This window comes from Macaca nemestrina, chromosome 18 (genome assembly GCF_043159975.1).
Source record: "Macaca nemestrina isolate mMacNem1 chromosome 18, mMacNem.hap1, whole genome shotgun sequence".
Taxonomy (NCBI): domain Eukaryota; kingdom Metazoa; phylum Chordata; class Mammalia; order Primates; family Cercopithecidae; genus Macaca; species Macaca nemestrina.
The window spans coordinates 86,028,958-86,050,029 of record NC_092142.1 but is presented as its reverse complement, the minus strand read 5'-3'; the positions used below and the strand labels follow the sequence as shown (position 1 = coordinate 86,050,029).

General features: G+C 48.8%; 1 protein-coding gene across 3 annotated transcripts in view; it reads left to right on the top strand.

Moving 5' to 3' along the window:
• C18H16orf95 (chromosome 18 C16orf95 homolog) overlaps positions 1-21,072 on the top strand; it is a 317,656-nt gene that overhangs the window by 179,436 nt on the left and 117,148 nt on the right. Inside the window, exon 12 of one of the 3 annotated variants that reach the window (XR_011616664.1) lies at positions 14,138-14,152. The exons of the other annotated variants lie outside the window; for them this stretch is intronic. The gene's annotated coding sequence lies outside the window, so the exon portion shown is untranslated. Of the gene's footprint in view, positions 1-14,137; positions 14,153-21,072 lie in introns of those variants that run through there. 3 annotated transcript variants of the gene reach the window in all.

Genomic DNA, 21,072 nt, shown 5'->3' with positions numbered 1-21,072 from the left:
GTCTGCACAGTGCATGGAAGGGGCAGGCAGGGAACCAAAGCTGTGGCTTGGGAAATGGTGAAGAAGCCCAGGAACAACTTGGAGCTGACATGTGCTCCTTCCCGGCTTCCTTCCGTCCTCCAGCTCCTGGAGGGGATGACTCCTCAGGGCGCATGGTCAGGTGCTGAGGGCCTGTGGTCAGCGGGAGAGGAGGTCCCGAGCACCCTTGAACTTCCTGCCGAGCTTGTCACTAGCTGACCAGGTGGTGTAGACAGCGACAAGAGAAGGGGCTTTTTGAAAAACCAACTGTTGAAGTGAAGACACATGAACCCAGCGCGCACCCCTGTGCTGTTGACCCTGGAGGGGCCTGGCTGCCTCCCGCCCTCACCCACCCATGCGGCACATTCCTGCTCCCTCTCCATGGCCCAGTTCAATTGTCACCTTCACCACACAGCTGTCCCCGACCATCCCCAGACACAAGTGCTCTCTTCCTTCTTTGGGCTGGTGAAACTCTTCTCAGCGGGCTGTGTCACCAGCCTCTGAAACACACCCCGGAACAGAGCGGGCCATCTGCGAAGGCTGGCCGAGGCGAAGGACAGATGGCTGCTGGGTGTGCTGGGGCACACTGTGTCCCCCCAAACTCATGTCCGTGCAGAACCTAAGACGATGACCTTATCTGGAAAGGGGGGCCTTTCAGATGTGATGAGGTCCTACCGGATTATGGTGGGTCTGAGTCTAATGATTGTGTCCTTATAGGAAAAGGGAATTCAGGCACACAGACACACACAGGGAAGCCGTGTGTTGAGGAGGCAGAGGTAGGAACAATGCAGCTGCAAATCCAGGATTTGGGTAACCACCAGGAGCCAGGAGAGGCAGGAAAAATCTTCCTCTAGAGGGAGCACAACCCTGCCCACACCGTGATTTTGGAATGGGCCCCCAGAACTGTGAGAGAATAACTCTGTCGTTTTGACCTCTGGCTGTGGTCCTTTGTTTTGACAGCCCCAGGACTCATCCAGGGGGACCCTGCTCCAGCCCGGATGCCCGGCTGTCAGGGTAGGTGGCCAGGGTCATATCACGTGCTGGATGCCCTGACCCCCTGCCCATCATGGCCAAGGCCCCGCCTTTAGCCCAGGTCAAGCACTTGCTTCCTGTTGATCTGTTCTTGGCTAAAACTAGGGATGACGGTGAGGGGTGACACCCAGAGGCATCTCCACTGCAGAATGGGGAGGACCTTTTAGTTTCCACAAGTGGCTGGGAGGGCGGACTCTGGAGTCTGACAGACCCAGGTTCAGATTCTGCCTCTGTTACTAGCTAAGCACAGTGAGCTCTGGGCTCCCTTCCCTTCTTCGAGCCTCAGTCTTCCCGTCTGTAAAGAATGGGACCGACAACAGTACCCCCGTCAAAGTGGTGTCCTTAGGATTAAATGAGATGGAAGAAGGCACATGCCACGGGGCCTGGGGCATCGCCAGGGCCTCTTGGTGTTCTCCATTGTTGTGTGGAGAGGTTGGTACCATGCTTGGCACATAGGACATGCTCCATAAACAGTCACGGCAGCAATTGTATTGATTCATGATGACAGAAGGAGTATTTGCAGTGTAGCCATCCCCGGAAGTCAGGGTGAACAGTCCCGTAAGGCTCACCCCCAATTTTCAGGTTAATTTCCCTGGGAGCTGGGACCAAGGAGGGAGAGGGGAGCTTTGTTTGGTAACAGAGAAGATCTGCCCAGCGGCTCCCAGTGATGGTGGCTGATCAGCCCGATGGGACGCCTCGGCCCGGGAATGTTTTCTTTCCATCCGTCTCTCAGAGACATTTTCTTGCCAATCAGGGCGTTGGGAAGGCGGGTGGGGAACAATGGAACGCGTTGTCCTCACTCCCCGCTGCCTCGGCTTCGCCGACAGAGTTCACTCAGCGTGTAATCCTTGAGGCATGTGAAGCCCGCGGCAGCGAGGGAGGAGGAGAAGTCGCCCCGTGTCAGGGAATTAGAAACAGATTGCTGGACGGGGCCAACGTGTCCCAGGTGGGCCCTGCACGGGCACCACTGGCAAGTCTTCCTGGAAAGGTGTCCAAGAAATGTAGCCGGCTGCTGGGGCTGTTGCAGACTGATGTGGCTTTAATGACAAGGCCCCTTGTCAGGCTGGACTGACCCGGGGACAGAAGCAGCCCCCAGCGTGGAACCTTTTCCCTCTTACCTGCTCATCTGTCTTGACTTCCGTGTCCATAAAGGAGGCTGCTGTCTATGCATGCAGAGGGGAAAAACCCAGGTGGGTCAGGCTGGAGCTGGAGGTCGGAGGAAAGAGCAAGGCAGGAGCCTGCACCTGTTCCTGGCTTCACCAGTGACCCACGGTGTGACCTTGGCCTTGTCCCTCTTCCCTCTGCATCTCGGCTTCCTGTGTAGAATGTAAAAATGGGCACGAGAAGCCATGCTTGCACTGCATTAAGGAGACAGCAAGGGCACTGTCTCCTCAGGAGCTAGAATGCAGGAGAGGGGGCAAATGTGGAGAGAATTTAGTCCAGTAGTTCTTAGCCCTGACTGCAGGGCTGGGTCCACCAGGAGTTACCCAGCCCCTGCCTGGTTCGCTCAGGCAGGACCTGCAGGGCTGCATGTAGAGGATGGCCCTTAATAACCTCCCGGATGGCTCTAATGCAAAGTGAGTGTGAAGGGATGATCTGGGCTGGCTTCTCCCGAGCGCACACCTTCTCACAATTTCCACGTGATCTGTTTGCTCACCCGCTCCCTGCGCCTCCTGCTTCACTGTCGTCTTGCCTCCTCTTTCTGCAGCTCTCTGCACAGCACACTGGCTCCAAGTACAGCCTCTGCAGCCTGATCTTGGATGGAGCCTGCGTTTGCCACATCCCATCTGTGGGCCCTTTGTGCCTCAGTTTCTTCATCTGTGAACTGGGCACAGTCAGCTCCCTAACTCTCAGAGTAAATGTGTACAGCCCTCAGTGTCTGGCAGGCTGCAAGCTAGCCTGTCACCACGGGTGCTCCCAGTGTAGACCTTCTCCTCTTGGAGCCTGGCACAGCATGAGCTAGCCTGTCACCACAGGTGCTCCCAGTGTAGACCTTCTGTGGTAGTTGCCAGACTTGGAAGCTCCAGATGGGTGTTTTCAACAGAGATGGAGAGAGAGAGAGAGACAGAGAGAAAAAGAGAGACAGAGAGAGAGAGCTAGAGGGAGAGTGAGAGAGGGAGAGAGAAAGATTTAGTAGTAACTGCTCATCTTTTTGAGAAGCGTTTAGGATGACAGGTTGGGTGGGAGGGAGGCCAAGAGGACAGTGCCTGCGTCTCCACCTCCTCAGGAGGGGACCCTGCGGGACATTGATGGGGCCACCCCTGCTTGGCTACACGGAGTTGGTTCCACACCTCCTCACCTTTTGGAGGAGGGAGTGGCTTTACTGCTATTAAGTTCAGGACAGACTCAGACTATTTGTTATTGTAAGTATTAGCATTTAACAATAATGATGATGGGCTGCCCCCAGGGTACGGGGCTCTCGGCAGTTATTTTTTGCCAGGCTCCTGTCTTTGTGGACAATCTGAGTGACTCTAAAGTCATGTAGATTCTGGGGGCCCAATCTCATGAGACCTCAAACGAGACACAGTCCCCCTCCCACGATGGAGTGAGGGGGCAACAGGCATTCCGCCTGCTCCTGGACTCATGATAGGGTTATGTCTGGATGAACCTGTCGTCAATTGAAAATATTCTAAACCGACTTACAATATTTTTAATGTATGATGGGTGTATCGGGATGTGACCCCATTGTAAGCAGAGAAGAATCTGTATGCTGCCCTGGTCAGTGGTGCCAGGCCTGGCCACTGGACTCTTCAGGGTGACTCCGTACGTACAAGTCTTTTTTGTGTTTTTCTTTTGAGATGGAGTCTCACTCTGTTGCCCAGGCTGGAGTGCTGTGGCACAATCTTAGCTCGCTGCAAACTCTGCCTCCTGGGTTCAAGTGATTCTTGTGCCTCAGTGTCCCAAGTAGCTGGAATTGTAGATGCGTGCCACCATACCTGGCTATTTTTTGTATTTTTAGTAGAGATGAAGTTTCACCATGTTGACCAGGCTGGTCTCAATCTCCTGGCCTCTTGTGATCCACCTGCCTCGGCCTCCCAAAGTGCTGGGATTACAGGCGAGAGCCACCAGTCTTGAAGCGGCTCAGGGCATGTGGTCAACCTTTTGAAACAATAGAGAGTTGAAAAGTGGAGAGAAGTGAGAACAGAGGCTCACATGGGTCCCACCCTGGCTTGAGGCATACCACTTGGATGGCACTGCCCACCTAGCTCTAGGAAGGCCTGAGCTCCCTGCCTTCGGCGTGGCTCTTTTTCTTTTAAATCGCCATGGAGCTGGTTCTCTTTCCTTTGTGCTCTGTCCTGTTCTCTGACTCCAGTTCCTCTCTCCTCTCCTCCCTCTGGCAGTGTTTCTGATTTGCGCTGCTGGAAAGTAGCAGCAGTGACCAGTGACCCTTACACAAGGCAGGAAGAGGGGAGCTGGGGGGCCCAGACGCTGATGGGGGTGAGTGGGGAGGACAGGGCGGCCACACACCAGACAGGAAGGAATGCCCCTCCTCAGCCGTGGACTTGCTAGCTTTCCTGCAGGCTCTTACAGGCTATTTTCCCTAAGGGCATATGAGTCATACCCAGAGCTCACCTCTAACTCCCCTTCTTCCACCCCATGTGCTGCCTCCAGGTCCTGCTCAATTCAGCTGAAGGACTATTTATCCAGCACCTCCCCTGTGATGTTTTTAGGAGAGTCGGCCAGAAAAAATTACAGAATCAAAAATCTGAGTATTGTCAAGGCTCTGGGAACTTGTTGCCAATTTGCTTTCTGTTCCCGTGGGTTGGGTGTGAGGCTGCCCTTTTCATCACACCGGCACCAGCACCAGGTGTGCTGTTTTATCAGGTTTTAAGAGATGTGTCTTTGGGGGACCGCTTGTCTCGCAGGGAATTGCCCTTCAAGTTGGAGTCAGGAAGGAGGAGGCCCAGGTCTTGGATGTGGAGGGAAGGCACTTTGGCTGAACGGAAGGAAGTAGAGATGTGGGAAATAGGAACTTTGATGCTCTGCTGGCTGGAGTGTGAACTGGAGCAAATCTTTTGAATCTCAAGCTGGTTCTGATGAGGCCAATGCACAGCTAATGTGGTTGGCACTATAGTGTTTCCAGCTCTACCCCAAAGACACCCACCAATGCCCAGAACCTATGAACATGTTACTTCACTTGGTAGAAGGTGCTTTGCAGATGTGATTAAGTTAAGGAGTTTGAGTTGGGAAGAGTATCCTGGATCATCAGGGTGGTCCCAATGTCATCACAAGGGTCCTTATGAGAACTGGGCAGGAGAGTTTGCATGAGAGGAGAGGTGAGAATAGAAATAGAGGTTGGAATGATGGGGCCACAAGCCAAGACACGTGGGCGGCCTTCAGGAGCTACAGAAGGCAAGAGGACAGCTTCTCTCCTGGGGCCTCTGGAGGGAGCTAGCCCTGCTGACCCCTTGATTTTTGCGCAGCAAGAAATCTCATTTTGGAATTCTGACCTTCAGAATAAATGTGGTGGTACTAAATCTGTGTTGTTTTAAGTCACTAAGTCAGTGATAATTTGTTGCAGCACCAATAGGAAGCTAATATACCCAGCAGCAATTTTGCTTCCATGTGCATATTTACATATATATATTTAAACAGAGGGGATCCCGCTGTGTTTCCCAGGCTGGTGTGCAGTGGCTATTCACAGGCGAGATCATAGTGACATAGACCCTTGAACTCCCAGGCTCAAGTGGTTCTCCTGCCTCAGTTTCCCAAGTACCTGGAACTATCGGTGCACACCTTCCCTGTATACATTTTGAGACGTCCTCACCATGTTCGTGAGGGGGCTTGGGTGAGGATGTGGTGGTGGTGTGGGGGTGCTGTGTGTGTGACCCCTGGGGGAGTGGTGAACGGGAAAGGGCCAGGGAGGCATATTATGGAACAAGATGCATCTTCACCCAAATAGGAAACTACGGGTCTGGTATGCACAGAGCACCCCCCGCAGGACCCACAAGATGCTTAGTGGGAAAACAGGACAAGAAATGATAAATAAAAAGCTCTCTTTGTTTGGTGAAGCAGGGTGTGGAAGGGGCCCCAGGGGAGTTCTCAGAAGCTGGGTAGACTTGGTCTTCCAGTCCAGGTGCTGATTTTCTGGCTGTGTTCCGTTGGTGACAACTCTTTGAGTCCAGCGCTTTTCGGTATGAATATTATCCTCAAGAAGATGTTTTAAGCAATCCATACGCACACCACAGCCCAAGAACACCCTTACATCTGTGGAAACTCATGAGGCAGGATAAGGTGCTGCCTGTCGGGGCTGCGAGCAGGGCCAGGGAGGGAGGGGCCTTTGTGAAGCCTCCCTGGGGAAGGGTCTCGCGTGGTCCAGTGACCGCAACGCACCCCGAGTTGAGCGGTAAGAGTTAATCCTTGCCACCTCCTGCCCTGGAGCCCCAGAACAGAAAGGAAGGGGTTTCCAGGAGCCCTTGAGAAGCAGAGGCTGGGAGGGCTGTGGGGAGCTTCCATCTGGGTGAAGGAGACACACTTCCCCTGGTCTCCTGTTAGGATTCAGCCATGGAAGCTCAGCTGGCCAGGTGGAGCCCGCGCGGCTGCCCAGTGGTGGGGATGCGGGTGTGATGGGGTGGGGGACCTGGTCTGACCTGGTGGTCTGGAGGTCTGACTGCGATCACCAGGCTCAGCACTAACGGAGTGGCAGGAAAGGGCCTGGATGCCCTGCTTAGAGCATGCTGTGATGGGACGTTTCAAGGCTGGGCTGCAGCAGCCAGGCTGGAGCAGAGGCAGCCCAGGGCTTCCGCCAGCATCCTAGTGAGGCCGGCCCCAGCTGGCTGCGTCCTGATGGCTGTGCCCCTCCCCGGATGGCCAGTGAGCTGGGGCTGGGGCTGCCCATGCAGCAAGTCCAGGGTCCCCCCAGGCTCTCGCCTTCGCCCTGCCAAGCCCACCTCCAGAGAAGGGAGAGAGAGCCCCCTGCTTAGGAGGTGAGAAGCAAGTTCACTCAAAACGTCAGCCTCAGCAGAGCCTCTGCCTGCCGGCTTTCTAGATAAACACAGTGGTGTTTAAAAAATCCATGGGGAGGCGTTTTGGCCTGAAGGGAGGGAAGGTTCCAGGCCTCACTCTGAGCTGAGCTGGGATCTACGCATTCCCAGGACAAATTAAAGCCTCAGTCCACCGTGTCTGAGGGCCATTTCTAGGTTCTTCCGGGGGTCTTGCAACGGGAGGCAGCCACTTAGCCGGCCCTTGACCACAGCGGAGCGGCCTTTGCGGAGGCTGCTGGGTCCCCTGCTGCCACGTGGGACTTTATGGAAAAACTGAGCCCACGAGCACACGCAGAGGAAATTCCAGGGAGCGATGCCGACAGGCTTGTCTTGGAAAGCGGCTGGTTACTTTGGCCCCGGCCCAATTCTCCCGCTCTCCTCTGCACTGCCCTCCCACCCCCCAACTTTGCTTTTTCTCCCAAAAGAAAAAAATAACGAAACCAGAGAGGCACAACGGAATCAAACAGAAAAATCCCAACTTAAGAGAAAAGCGACACATCCCTAGGGGCATCAGATCACTAGGGCCCTCACAGGCGCTTGTCTGCTTGCTGGGTAAAGACTGACAGGCTGGCGCAGAGGGCCACCTACGAGGGCCAGGGGCAGGCACGTTAGAAGCTCCCATCTTCCGAGTCCTCACGACCTGCCAGCACTATCTTTTTTCTTGAGGCGTAGCTCAGCACTCACTGCGGCTCAGTGAGTTATCCCACATGTGTGTCCTGGCGTGACCATGCCCAGGTGGCAACACAGCCCACTCCCAGTGCCCTTGGGGCTCCCTGGTCCTCCCACTCAGCCAATGGCCTCCTGCAGCTGACTTTTGTCTTCAGCTTTATATCCACGGACTCTTACAGCGTGACCCATTTCGTGGAGGCTTCTTTCACTTACGACGTCTGGGTGGTCCCTCTGTGTGGCTGGGGATGGCAGGGGCTTGCTCTTTTCCTTTGCTGGGCAGAATTCCATTCTGTGAAGATGTCCCAGGTCGCTGCGCCCCTGCCGGTTGATGCACAGGTGGGCTGTTTTCATTTTCTGGGCGCTTTGGATAAAAGTGCTATGAGCTTTCTTATGCAAAGTCTTTTGGTGACCGTATGTGTCTCAGCATGAAAATAGTTCCAGGACATGCATCCAATTGTCAACATCCCACCTCATAGACTAGAAAACTGAGGCTCAAAGTTTTCATGCCTGGTTGCAAGTCCCAGAGTCGGGAGTGGGGCTGGGATTCAAACCAGATGCATGTGATGGAGACCTGCGCTCTGAGCGCTTGGTAATGTCTGCTCAGGGCACAGCGCCTCAGTGGCGAAGTGGCCAAGGACTCCAGGGTTTCAAAGCGCAGGAGGTATGTCTGGATGGGGGGCCCAGTTCCTCTTCGGCAGAGGAGCAGCTGGCTTATTCCGACCAGGTTTCGAGCCTTCCCTGCTCCCATCCTCTCTGAACCCCACCTAAGCCCCAGCTGTGCGCATACGGCTGGAGGGAGCCCCTGACAGCTGTATTATATGTCCTGGGGAAAGGCAGGATCTCTCGCCATTGGGGAAAATCCCTGTAAATCCTGTGACAAACAGCTCTAATCTGGTGTTTAATGCAGAGCCTGATGCCGGCTGCAGCAAGGGAGGGTGCACTGGCGCTGGGGAACCCGACTGTGCCAAGGCTGGAGGTGCATTTGGCCCCTGCGAGGCCATCGCCCTGCTGACCCTAAGCAGGCAGCCAGCAGGGCACGGCCGGAGGCTGCACGGCTTCTCCACTGCACGGCTTGCTGACCTCGGGGTGTGTGGGGAATGGTGAGATAATCATGAGAAACCGGAGCTTGGCCTTGATGGATGTTAGCTGGCCTTAGCGTTTTCAGTTGTCCGAAATTGGGACACTCTGTCCCACAGGCACCTTATCTGAATACCTTATCAGAGGCCCTGGGGGCCAGATCCGTTTCAGAATTCAGAATCTGTTAGCTTTTAGAACGTTAAGTCAGTGCTTATGTTGTATGTCATTAGCACTCCTGTGGGATCCTGGGCCGGACGGGGCAGTGAGACTCACAAAAGTTTGTGCAGCCACCGCGTGGCGCACACAGCCATGGCTTGCCTCGCCTCAGCACGGGCGGCTTTGCTGACCATGGGCTGCGCTTACTGATGCCACTCAGATGCATGGGACCTCGGCATCTGCAAATTCAACTGCACACGCTCAGCACTGTGTGGGTGGCCTGGGGGTGTGAGTGTGGTGTGCGTGTTGTGTATATGACTGTGTGGAGTATGTGTTCTGTGTATGTGTGTTGTATGTTGTGAATGTGTGTTGTATATGCAGTGTGTTGTGTGTATTGTGTCATGTGTGCAAGTGTGTGGTATGTCTGTGTGGCATGTTGTATGTGTTGTGCATGTATGTGTGTGTTGTGTGTTGCATGTGTATGTGATGTGGTTTGTGGTATGCGTGTGGTCTATGGCGTGCGTGTGTGTGTGGTGTGTCAGTGTTGTGTGCGTTGCATGTGTGTGTGCTGCATGTGTGAGTGTTGTGTATGTGGTGTGTGTTATATGAGTGTGCTGCATGCGTGTGTTATGTATATGGTGTGTGATATATATGTTCCCGTGTATGTGCTGCATGCATGTGTGTTGCATATTTGAATGTGTGTTGTGTATGTGGTGTGTGTTGCATGAGTGCCTTGTGTGTGTGTTGTGTATGTGGTGTGTGTGGCATGTGTGTATGTTGCATGCAGGAGTGTGTTGTGTGTGTTGTGTTACATGTGTATATATTGTGTATGTGATGTGTGTTGCACGTGTGATGTATGTGGTGTGTGCTGTGTTTGTGTGGTGTGTGTGTGGTGTGTGCTGTGTTTGTGTGGTGTGTGCTTGTTTATGTGGTGTGTGTGTGTTGTGTATGCGGCATGTTGCGTGCATGTGTGTTGTGTATGTGTTGTGTGTTGCGTGAGTGTGTGGTGTGCATGTGAGAAGCTGCTGCTCTCTCAGTGGGTCCTGGTGAGCTCAGCCCACCTGGTGAGCATCTTTCTCAAGGAGGTGAGGGTCTCACCCCTGGAGAGGTGCATTTTTCTTGTGCCTTTTCCGGCCACTGCCTGTGCTTATGCAATGAAGGAATGGTCTATCCCCACGTGACAGTGAGAACAGCTGCTCGGGCTTGCGGGTTTGGGGTGTGATTTAATTGGCTTTCGATGGGTTTTGCCCCATGTGCTGACCAGTGACAGTAGCGATGCTAGTGAAATGAAACATCCCCATGGCTCCTCATTCCTTCATGACAACTCTGTAAGGTGCATGGAAGTTTGCATCCTGGCTGTCTAACTGATGGGGAACGGGGGGCTTATGGGGCCAGGCAGCCTGAGATCATGCAGCAAGCCTGGCAGGCCTGGCTGGGACTCACACCCGCCAGGCTGCCAGGGCTGCTGCAGACCCTGCGACCGTGTCATTTACCACTGAGTCACAAACCACTCAGACTTAGGGGATGGGAACAACAACATTCATTCATTTTCTGCTCGTGAACTGCACTTTGGGCAGGGACCTGCAGGCATAGCTCATCTCTGTCCTGTGTGGTGTTAGCTGGGGGTGCTCCAAGCTTAGAGGTGAGTTGATGGTGGGGTTCTGGAATTTGCTGAAAGTGTGTTTACTCCTATGTCTGGTGTTGAGGCTGCTTGTTAACTGGAACCTTCATTAGGGTCTCTCATCTGGAACCTTTGCACACGGTCTGCCTCATGGCTGCTTGGGCTTCCTCCCACCATGGAGGCAGAGTTTGAAGCATACAGGGTGGACACTGGTGGCACTTCGGCGGTCTAGTCTTGGCAGTCATTTCTGCTGTACCTTACTGGTTGAGACAGTCACAGACTTCCTCTTGAACCTGGGCACAGGTTCCCCACCACTCGACTTGGGGAGCGTCAAGGTCACATCCTAAAAAGAGCATGTGGCCTGAGATGTGTTGTGGTGGCCCTCTTTAGAAAATGCAAATGGCCACCAAAGCTACTGCCTACCTCAGAAGTGTCCAGGGTCTCTGAGGGACATTCAGGTCCACTGCAGTCTTCAGAAGCCTCCTCCTGGGACTCAAACAGCCACATGCTGCCTGGGAGCCTCTGTGTGCATCTCAGACTTCCTGGACCCTTTAAGCTGAAGATACATAGTGGCACTCTTATTGATAATAATCTTTAAAATAATTTAAAGTATAATTTATATTTGTTCATTTATAAACAGATATATATTACACAATTATATTTATCATAAAGCTCCCATATCAATCATATATATCTATATAACTTTATATTTTATTTAGGTAATACATGTGTTATATATGATGTTTTTATTTATTAATTTTACATAATTGTTATATAGAACAAATTATATAATGAATATAAGTATATTTATATTTATTAATTAAAATATTTATTTATATGAAACATTTTAGAATAAGTATAAAATTTACCATGTTAATTAGTGGTAATATATTACCTCTAAAGAAGATTAGACATTATAATCATATTGGGGATCTCTGTCTAAGTATTGGTTGTTCAAAAGTAGTTTCAGCAAGAACCATGCCTTTTCCAGGAGGAAGGATTTTCTAGGGACACATCTCGGGATATTTCTGGGGAGTTTTAGTCAGAGCTATAGGTTGTTTTCAGCACAATGGGCAGAGTTACTGGCTATGAAAAGGGAGCGGTCGGAAGATCTGCTGTCTAAGGCTCCTAGCTAGTGAGTTATCCCACGTTAGAATGGTTAACGGAGGGCGGTTATCCCACGTTAGAATGGTTAAGGAGGGGGGTTATCCCACGTTAGAATGGTTAACGGAGGGCGGTTATCCCACGTTAGAATGGTTAAGGAGGGGGGTTATCCCACGTTAGAATGGTTAAGGAGGGGGGTTATCCCACGTTAGAATGGTTAAGGAGGGGGGTTATCCCACGTTAGAATGGTTAAGGAGGGGGGTTATCCCACGTTAGAATGGTTAAGGAGGGGGGTTATCCCACGTTAGAATGGTTAAGGAGGGGGGTTATCCCACGTTAGAATGGTTAACAGAGGGCGGTTATCCCACATTAGAATGGTTAACGGAGGGGGGTTATCCCACGTTAGAATGGTTAAGGAGGGGGGTTATCCCACGTTAGAATGGTTAAGGAGGGGGGTTATCCCACATTAGAATGGTTAACGGAGGGGGGTTATCCCACATTAGAATGGTTAAGGAGGGGGGTTATCCCACGTTAGAATGGTTAAGGAGGGGGGTTATCCCACGTTAGAATGGTTAACGGAGGGGTTTATCCCACGTTAGAATGGTTAACGGAGGGCGGTTATCCCACGTTAGAATGGTTAACGGAGGGCGGTTATCCCACGTTAGAATGGTTAACGGAGGGGTTTATCCCACGTTAGAATGGTTAACAGAGGGCGGTTATCCCACGTTAGAATGGTTAACGGAGGGCGGTTATCCCACGTTAGAATGGTTAAGGAGGGGGGTTATCCCACGTTAGAATGGTTAACGGAGGGCGGTTATCCCACGTTAGAATGGTTAACGGAGGGCGGTTATCCCACGTTAGAATGGTTAACGGAGGGCGGTTATCCCACGTTAGAATGGTTAACGGAGGGCGGTTATCCCACGTTAGAATGGTTAACGGAGGGCGGTTATCCCACGTTAGAATGGTTAAGGAGGGGGGTTATCCCACGTTAGAATGGTTAAGGAGGGGGGTTATCCCACGTTAGAATGGTTAAGGAGGGGGGTTATCCCACGTTAGAATGGTTAACGGAGGGCGGTTATCCCACGTTAGAATGGTTAACGGAGGGGGGTTATCCCACGTTAGAATGGTTAACGGAGGGGGGTTATCCCACGTTAGAATGGTTAACGGAGGGCGGTTATCCCACGTTAGAATGGTTAATGGAGGGCGGTTATCCCACATTAGAATGGTTAACGGAGGGGGGTTATCCCATGTTAGAATGGTTAAGATTTGGGGGGGAAATCCCATAACAAACATAGAAACAAACAAAAAAAAGATTCCACATAGGCTCATGGATTGTCTAAATGCAAGAATGGACCATTTGGTTTAATTTCTTTAAAAAGTCATGGGCACCCAGAGCTGGAAGGAAGCGTGGAGACCAGGTAATCCTGTGCATCTTAAATTGGGAGGCGTGCAGCCCCAAGGGCAGATGGAACGGGCAGGGGGAGCCACAATGTAAACATGCTAAGCTTTGATTTTTCCTAGACGCCAAGTAATCCAAAACATTTGCAATATTCAAACAAACATGGATATTCTTTGGAGTAAGATGTAAAATCTCCATAAGTTTTTAGGATAGAACAGAATACTTCAAAGAAATTCCACCAAGGCAGCAGGCTGGCCTGAGCTGAGATCACAGATGCCCAGCTTCAGCCCCTCTGAGGTACCAGTCTGCTCTCTCTGCCCGGGAAGCTGCATGTTTGCTGGGAGGCCTGACTCCAGCTCTCTGCAACACTAGCTTCTTGAGCAAAAAATGCTGGGAAAAAAAAGGAAAAAGACCAAATAGAGGGAGCTGTTGTTTGTCTACCTCCACGAGGAGTTACGGCTACAGCTTCCAATGTTGGGCTGGTCTGAATTGAGATGTCCTATAGGTGTGAGTACATGCTGGATTTTGAAGCTGCAGTATGAAAAAGAAGAGAGAAAAAATCTTATTTATATTGATTACACAATGAAATGAAATATTGAAGGTATATTGGGATAAACAAATCTCCTTGGTTTCTTCTTTATTTTATTTATTTATTTATTTATTTATTTATTTATTTATTTATTTATTTGAGGAGTCTCGCTCTGTCACGAGGCTGGAGTGCAATGGCGTGATCTTGGCTCACTGCAACCTCCGCCTCCCAGGTTCAAGTGATTCTCCTGCCTCAGCCTCCTGAGTAGCTGGGGTTACAGGCGCCCACCACCACACCCAGCTAATTTTTGTGTTTTTAGTAGAGACAGGATTTCACCACGTTGGCCAGGATGGTCTCGATCTCTTGACTTTGTGATCCACCCGCCTCGGCCTCCCAAAGTGCTGGGATTACAGGCGTGAACCACCACGCCTGGCCTCTTCTTACATTTTTAACACATCTACTATAAAATTTAAAATTACTTCTGTGGCTCACATTGCATTTTTATTGACTGCTTTGGGCTAGAACATACGGTGTTTCCTTATGTAAAGGAGCCTGCAACCCTGTCCTTCATATCGCATCCTGGGGGACCAGTGTTTGGCAGAACGCAGAGTGGAAACATTGCTTTAGGTAACAGCTGTCTCTTTATGGACCTCCAAATAAACACTGGGCTTTCTCCCCTCCACCCTGTCCTGATTCCTTCATACTGGGCATTCCCACCTCCCTTGAAGGTCTCAGACCAGCCCAGCCTCCAACACAGCTCAGAGCCCTTTAGGGTCAAGAGCATTCTTTGACCCTCCAGCCCCCACCCACCCAGCTCCCAGTGAACCCCTCCTTCTTGAAAGTCTTCCCACACTCACCCTTTCAGTAATAAATGTGGTAAATCAATAATTCACTCCCCAACAACCTTAATTCTGTTTTCTTACGTTGTTAAAAATAGCAGTGACCTGGCCCTTTTGTTGTTTCTTTAGGAGGTTGCTCTAAGCCTCTCATTGTGCAGGGGAGGCCAAGAGGGGAGGTGCATGCTCAGACTTGTGTCTGAAGTTGGCAGGAAGGCCAGACCCTGGTGGGAAATCAGGAAGCCTGGTCGTGCCTCACTTCTCCCAACTCTCAATTCATTCCATGTGCGGGGCTAGAGAGCCCCAATTTTTCACTATGTTCCAACACCCTGCGGCAGAAACTGTTGGTTACCAACACCAAAGCCCCGGTCAACGCCTTTCTTCAGCTACAAAGACGGGGTGAGCCAGATATGTGCATTCTCAGGCTTCTTCACAGCCAGGGTGCCTAGTGACCCTGTTCTGGTCAATAACTCAAGGGGGAGTCAGCAGGGGCTTTCAGGGAAGAACTTTCTTCCTGTATAAAGGAAAGGAAGCCGTGTGGGGACTCATGCAAAGAGTTCCTTCTTGTGCTATCCCAGCCCTGCTCCACTTCCTGCCATTGAATATAGTTGAGGTGGCTGGTGGTGCAGCAGCCACCTTGGGACCATGAGGTGATAATCCAGGGGAGAATAGTTGAGAACAGCAGAGCAGAAAGACAGAAAGGGCATGGATAAGGATGGCACAATTGTGGTGCCAAGCCCACCCTAGAACCACCTATTTACTGGCTTTTAAAATTCAGATACAATGCTTTTGTTTTATCATCTAAGCCATCCTTCATCCTTGCATCAGAATGCCTCCTAACTGATACACACTCCACATTATTGCAGCGAGAAATAACTCATGCAACAGCCAAAACGTGTAGTATGAATTCATGTTACCACTACGCCAGAGAGTGACGGTCTCACTGTTCCAAAGCATCGATCGGTGTGACCTAAACCGTCACAGCAGTTACAGCTTCTTGAGACCAGGCCTGGGGGCAGTTCACGAGCAGTGCCTCTTAAACATCCCGACGGCTCTGTGAACCAGCCTCTGTTCTTTCCTCTAGTGTGCAGAGGAGAAAACTGTGGCATGGAGAGAGAGAGTAACATGTCCAAGGTCGCACGGCTCTGTCATCTCTGAGCTGGAGGAGCCCAAATCTGAGCCCAGACCCTTAACAACTAACCTCTCCGTGCTTCCTATATGTCTTTTCTTGGAGGCAAGGCTGCTGTAATACTCCCAGCAAACCTCCTCTCCAAGAAATCCCAGCACAACTCTAAAAAACAGGAAAAGAATAAAAAGGAAACCTCTTTTTCAAGCAACACGGCGGTTCCATTTTTCAGACAACACACCCATTCCCCACTCCCAGGCAGGCCGCCTACTATTTATTTGGGGCGGCATCAAAGATGTCCGGTGTTGTAAGTTTTTCTTTCCTGCAGGTAGGCAGTTTCTAAATGGACAAATCACATTTTTGATCTGAAAATAACACATGAAAGACATAAAAAAGAAAAACAAATGTTCAGTAGGTTTGTAGGCTTTCCCTTCTGCCAATAAACAAAGGAGGCAGGACAAGTTGACTGGCCTCCAAACAGGAGAAGTGCTCATCAGAGAAGCTGGGGAGGGTTCCTGAAAAGGAACTTAGCTCAAATTTAGCTTGAATGAAACACTGAGTCATTTTCTTGTCTGGATAAACGTGGGGGAATAAGTCGATCTTCTGGAGAGACGGGAAGTGAATTTGCTCTTCCAGAATATAACCCGGTCTTGTCAGTATCTCCCACAGCGTGGGTCTCTGTAACAACAGAGACATGAAATGGGACCGTTTCAACCAGTGTTTCAGCATTTTTTTCTCTTATTGGTACAATCAGAGTTCCCAAGAACTACCTCCCCAAATTGTTACTGGTTTCAAATGGAAACACTGATGAATTTAACACTCACAGAACAAAAGAGTGACCATATACATTTTTAAAGTTTGATTTTTTGGCTGGGCGTGGTGGCTCACACCTGTAATCTCAGCACTTTGGGAGGCTGAGACAGGAGGATCACGAGGTCAGGAGTTTGAGACCAGCCAGACCAGAGCGAGACTCTGTTTCAAAAAACAAACAAACAAGTTTGATTTTTTAAGTTGTAGAATGAATGTAACTTGATTCTGAAATTTAATGAGGATAATCACGGTAATATTGAGCATTTTAAGTGCTTCCTGTATGCCAAGAATTTTGAAAAGTGGCCTGGGCATTAGCTTACTATCCTTGTAAGAATTTTATAAGTTGGTTCCAGTATTATCCCTGTTTTACAGATGGAAAAACTAAAGCCTAGGTGCCTTGTTTGAGATCACACAGCCAGCATTGGAAGAATTCGCATCTAATCTTAGGTCTGTCTGATTCCAGAGCTGTGTTCTTTAGACACCAATCTATTTTGAAATGAAGTGTCTTACATCAGGTCCTCACAAGAGTGGACCCTGAGACAAGATTTTTTTTTTTTTTTCAGACGGAGTCTCACTCTGTTGCCCAGGCTGGAGTGCAGTGGTGTGATCTGGGCTCACTGCAAGCTCCGCCTCCCGGGTTCACACCATTCTCCTGCCTCAGCCTCCCTGAGTAGCTGGGACTACAGGCGCTGCCATCACGCCAGGCTAATTTTTTGTATTTTTAGTAGAGATGGGGTTTCACCGTGTTGGCCAGGATGGTCTCCATCTGACCTCGTGATCCGCCTGCCTCGGCCTACCAAAGTGCTGGGATTACAGGCGTGAGCCACCGCGCCCGGCCAAGACAAGGATTTTGACGTAAGGGCTTTATCTGAAAAGTCCCCACAGGAAGTGCTGATAGGAAGCTGGGAATGAGAAGCAGGAAAGGGCCAAAAGCCAGTGCCGGGCATGTCCGTGAGCAGGTTATTATCATGGGCAACTGGGGCTCGATCCTGCTGGGGGGATGGCGTAGAAAGTTTTCCACCTGGGGGCTGAGGAAGCTGCCTGGTCCTGGTAGTCTCCGACCCTGCCCTCTATTCTTCCTGGGTTGCAGACTGTTCTGGAGCCACGACCAGCCCAGCAGTCCCAACCTGCCCCTGCATGCCCTCCCATGCACCTTCGCCAGCAACTCTGGCAGAGGATTGCATGTACTGGTGGTAGAGAACTGTCAGTGCGCACAGGATGAGGCGTTCTGAGGAAACACAAGCCAGGGGTATCAACTGTGTGACGCTATGACAACAGAAGCTGCAGTCCAATTTGCCTAGTACCAGGACTCACAATGCAACATTTTGACTTATTTTTGCAGAATTGTAAGCACTGAAATAATAACAATTCACTATCACCAGAGTTTGTGTAACTTGGGGATGGCTTAATTTTAGAATGCTTATTAACATAATCGATGGATAATCGGATTACCTCAAGAGATGTTCAAATAAACACCCATTTCTATTAAAACCGGTAAAGAAGAATCCTCAGCAGCAGGAACAAAAAGGCTGTCTTCTAAATCAGGAGTTGTGTTCAGCTGAGCACCACACTAGTCACAAAACCACTTCAGACATCGCGCACACTCCCATTACTATTTAATATTGCACCTGCCCAAAATAAATGAATTTTGAAAATTTGTAATGAAAAATGAATTCAGGCCAGACGCAGTGGCTTGCACCTGTAAATCCCAACACTTTGGGAGGCCAAGGCGGGCAGATTACGTGAGGTCAGGAGTTCTAGACCAGCCTGGCCAAAATGATGAAACTCTGTCTCTACTGAAAATACAAAAATTAGCCAGGCGTGGTGGCCCATGCCTGTAATCCCAGCTACTGAAGAGGCTGAGGTAGGAGAATCGCTTGAGCCCAGGAGGCGGAGGTTGCAGTGATCTGAGATGGTGCCACTGCCCTCCAACCTGGGCGACAGAGAAAGACTCCATCTGGAAAAAAAAAAAAAAATTAAATGAAATCGAGACTCTCATAAACATAGATCAATCCAAATAAATCAACTAACGTACCTTATTCTAATTGTTCTGAGTTCAGAACAAACTGAATATACCCTGAAATAATATTGTTACATGCCACCAATAACTTATAAAAACATATGTTAAAATATATTTAAAAGTTTTGTTCAGAATCACAACACAAAATGAGAAGTAGTCAAGAGTAAACTTAACAAGAAATGTAAGTAGTTACATGAAGAACACGATACAATTATGGAGATTAAAAATAAGAATTGATTAATCTGCTTATGGTCAAAATTTCAAAAATTAATGTATTCATTAAATGTTGTCTTAAAACCAACCCCCACAGATATTAGATTGGACCTCATGAAATTTCCATTTTCGTAGGTCAAAGATGGATAAACATTGGTAATATCATATGGCTCCACTTAATATTCTTGAAATGTATTCTTCTAAATGAAATGCATATATTCTAAACAGGTAATAGATATATTTGATTTAGATATTCTAAATAGATAATAGATATAAATACTGTATATAGACAATACATTCTAAATAGATAATAGAATATTCTACTGTGAAAGAATATTCTGAAGAAGACTAAGGAAGAGGGGTTTGCTTCCCTAGGTGTTTTTATTAAATTCTTCCAGATAATAGGGTCCTTATCAGGTTTTCATGTCTAACAGTCCTGCCTTTTCCTGGATGCCATAGGACAAAGAAAGCAGGACATGATTTTGAGAAATAATTTCTTTTTTCTTTCTGAATAGCATTAGGATGGTTGGTTTGCTGTCTGGAAGAAAGTCAATGTAGTAACCCACATCACATTATAGATTAAAACAATTTCTTCATTCATTAAGAATTAATTTGTAAAACGAACAGAAAATATGTTAGAAAAGTGTCTGCTTGGCTGGGCGTGGTGGCTCAAGCCTGTAGTCTCAGCCCTTTGGGAGGCCAAGGTGGGCATATCATTAGGTCAGGAGTTTGAAACCAGCCTGGCCAACATGGTGAAACCCCATCTCTACTAAAAATACAAAAATTAGCCAGGCGTGCTGGTGGGTACCTGTAATCCCAGCTGGTTGGGAGGCTGAGGCAGGATAATTGCTTGAACCCGGGAGGCGGAGGTTGCGGTGAGCCAAGATCGTGCCATTGCACTCCAGCCTGGGCAGCAGAGCAAGATTCTGTCTCAAAAAAAAGGAAAAAAAAAGAAGAGTGTCTGCTTTATGCCTGAGATCTGGTTGGAAGAAACAGGCATGTATGCACATGCAGAGACACGTACACGCACACACACAACGCAGGCACACACACACACTCACTCATGCAGACACAGGCACACACCACAGAGGGGAAAGAAAGGCAGGTTTGACAAGGTAAACATTTCAAACTTCAACCCAAAAGAATAGCCAGTTAATAGAACAGGGAAAACAAATATGACAAAGATATCTTTCACGGATTCTTATCAGTTTATATAAATTGTTTATAATAGATGACTGGATGGAGGGTAGATACAGAATATATGTAAGTCCCAAAGTAGAATTTGGAGGCAGCTTTTCTTTGATTGCTGGGTAGATTGAATAAATTAAAACAATAAAACCAATTAAACAAAAAATTTACTAAGATGAACAATTTCACATGTATAAAACTAGTGAAAATTTAACAAAAATATATGAGTATCTGTGTATATTTATGCATATATACAAACCTGTATATATGTGTGTGTATAGATCTGTATGTGTGTATATTTGTATATATATGAAGATATACACATATATATACACATGCCAATATATATACATGCTAATATATGTACACTGATATATAGACATACCATACATACATATACACACACATACACATATATATCCCATACATACATATATATATCTCATTGGCATATAAATCAGTAACTGCAATGGCAATATTATGTTTTAAACATGCTCAGTATTTTTAAGTAATAAAATAGTTTCATGTGAAATACATACAACTTGAAAACACTCTTGTTCTGCCATCTTTTGTCCAGAGTGAGCCAGGCCTGAGCTCATTGGATAAGGCACTCCTCTGGCCTTCCCGATTGGTGGAGAGGTTGGCACATGCTCTACATTCATCCAATCAGAACTCAGCACAAGGCTTTTTTTGGTGGTGTGTGGAGCTGGGTGCTGCTTCTCTCTGGGGATGAGCAGAGGAGCATGGAGTCCCATAGATGGTGTTGGCAGCCACTGGTGACTTTGAAGAAAGCCAGGTTTGGGACAGAGCTGACACCATGAAAAGCCAAAGAGAGAGATACGCTATAGGTAACTGGTCTCTTATTTACAAAACGTGCACTCTTCTCCTCTTCCAACCTCCTGTTCAGATTCTATGTGTTTCAGATATCTCCTCCCATCGGTGGTTTACTGTTTTACTTTTTAAAATTGCATATTTTAATGAACGAAAGTTTTAAATTTCGATGAAGTCCAGCTTATCAGTTGTTTCCTTTTTGATTAGTGCTTTTCGTGTCTGGTTTAAGAAATCTTTGCTTATCCATTGATTTTTAAGGCAATGGTCCTTAAATGCTTCCACGTTTTATTTGAGGGGTGTGAGTTCACTTCGCATTCATGGCAAACAGAATAGCTGGCTTATTCCCTGACACCCTCACTTATTCGTGGATTTCAGCATTTTAACTTCCTCAGAGGGACACCTGTCTCTTGTGGGGCTTTGGGAGAGAGGTGTAGGTTTATGGACTTGGGATGACTGGGT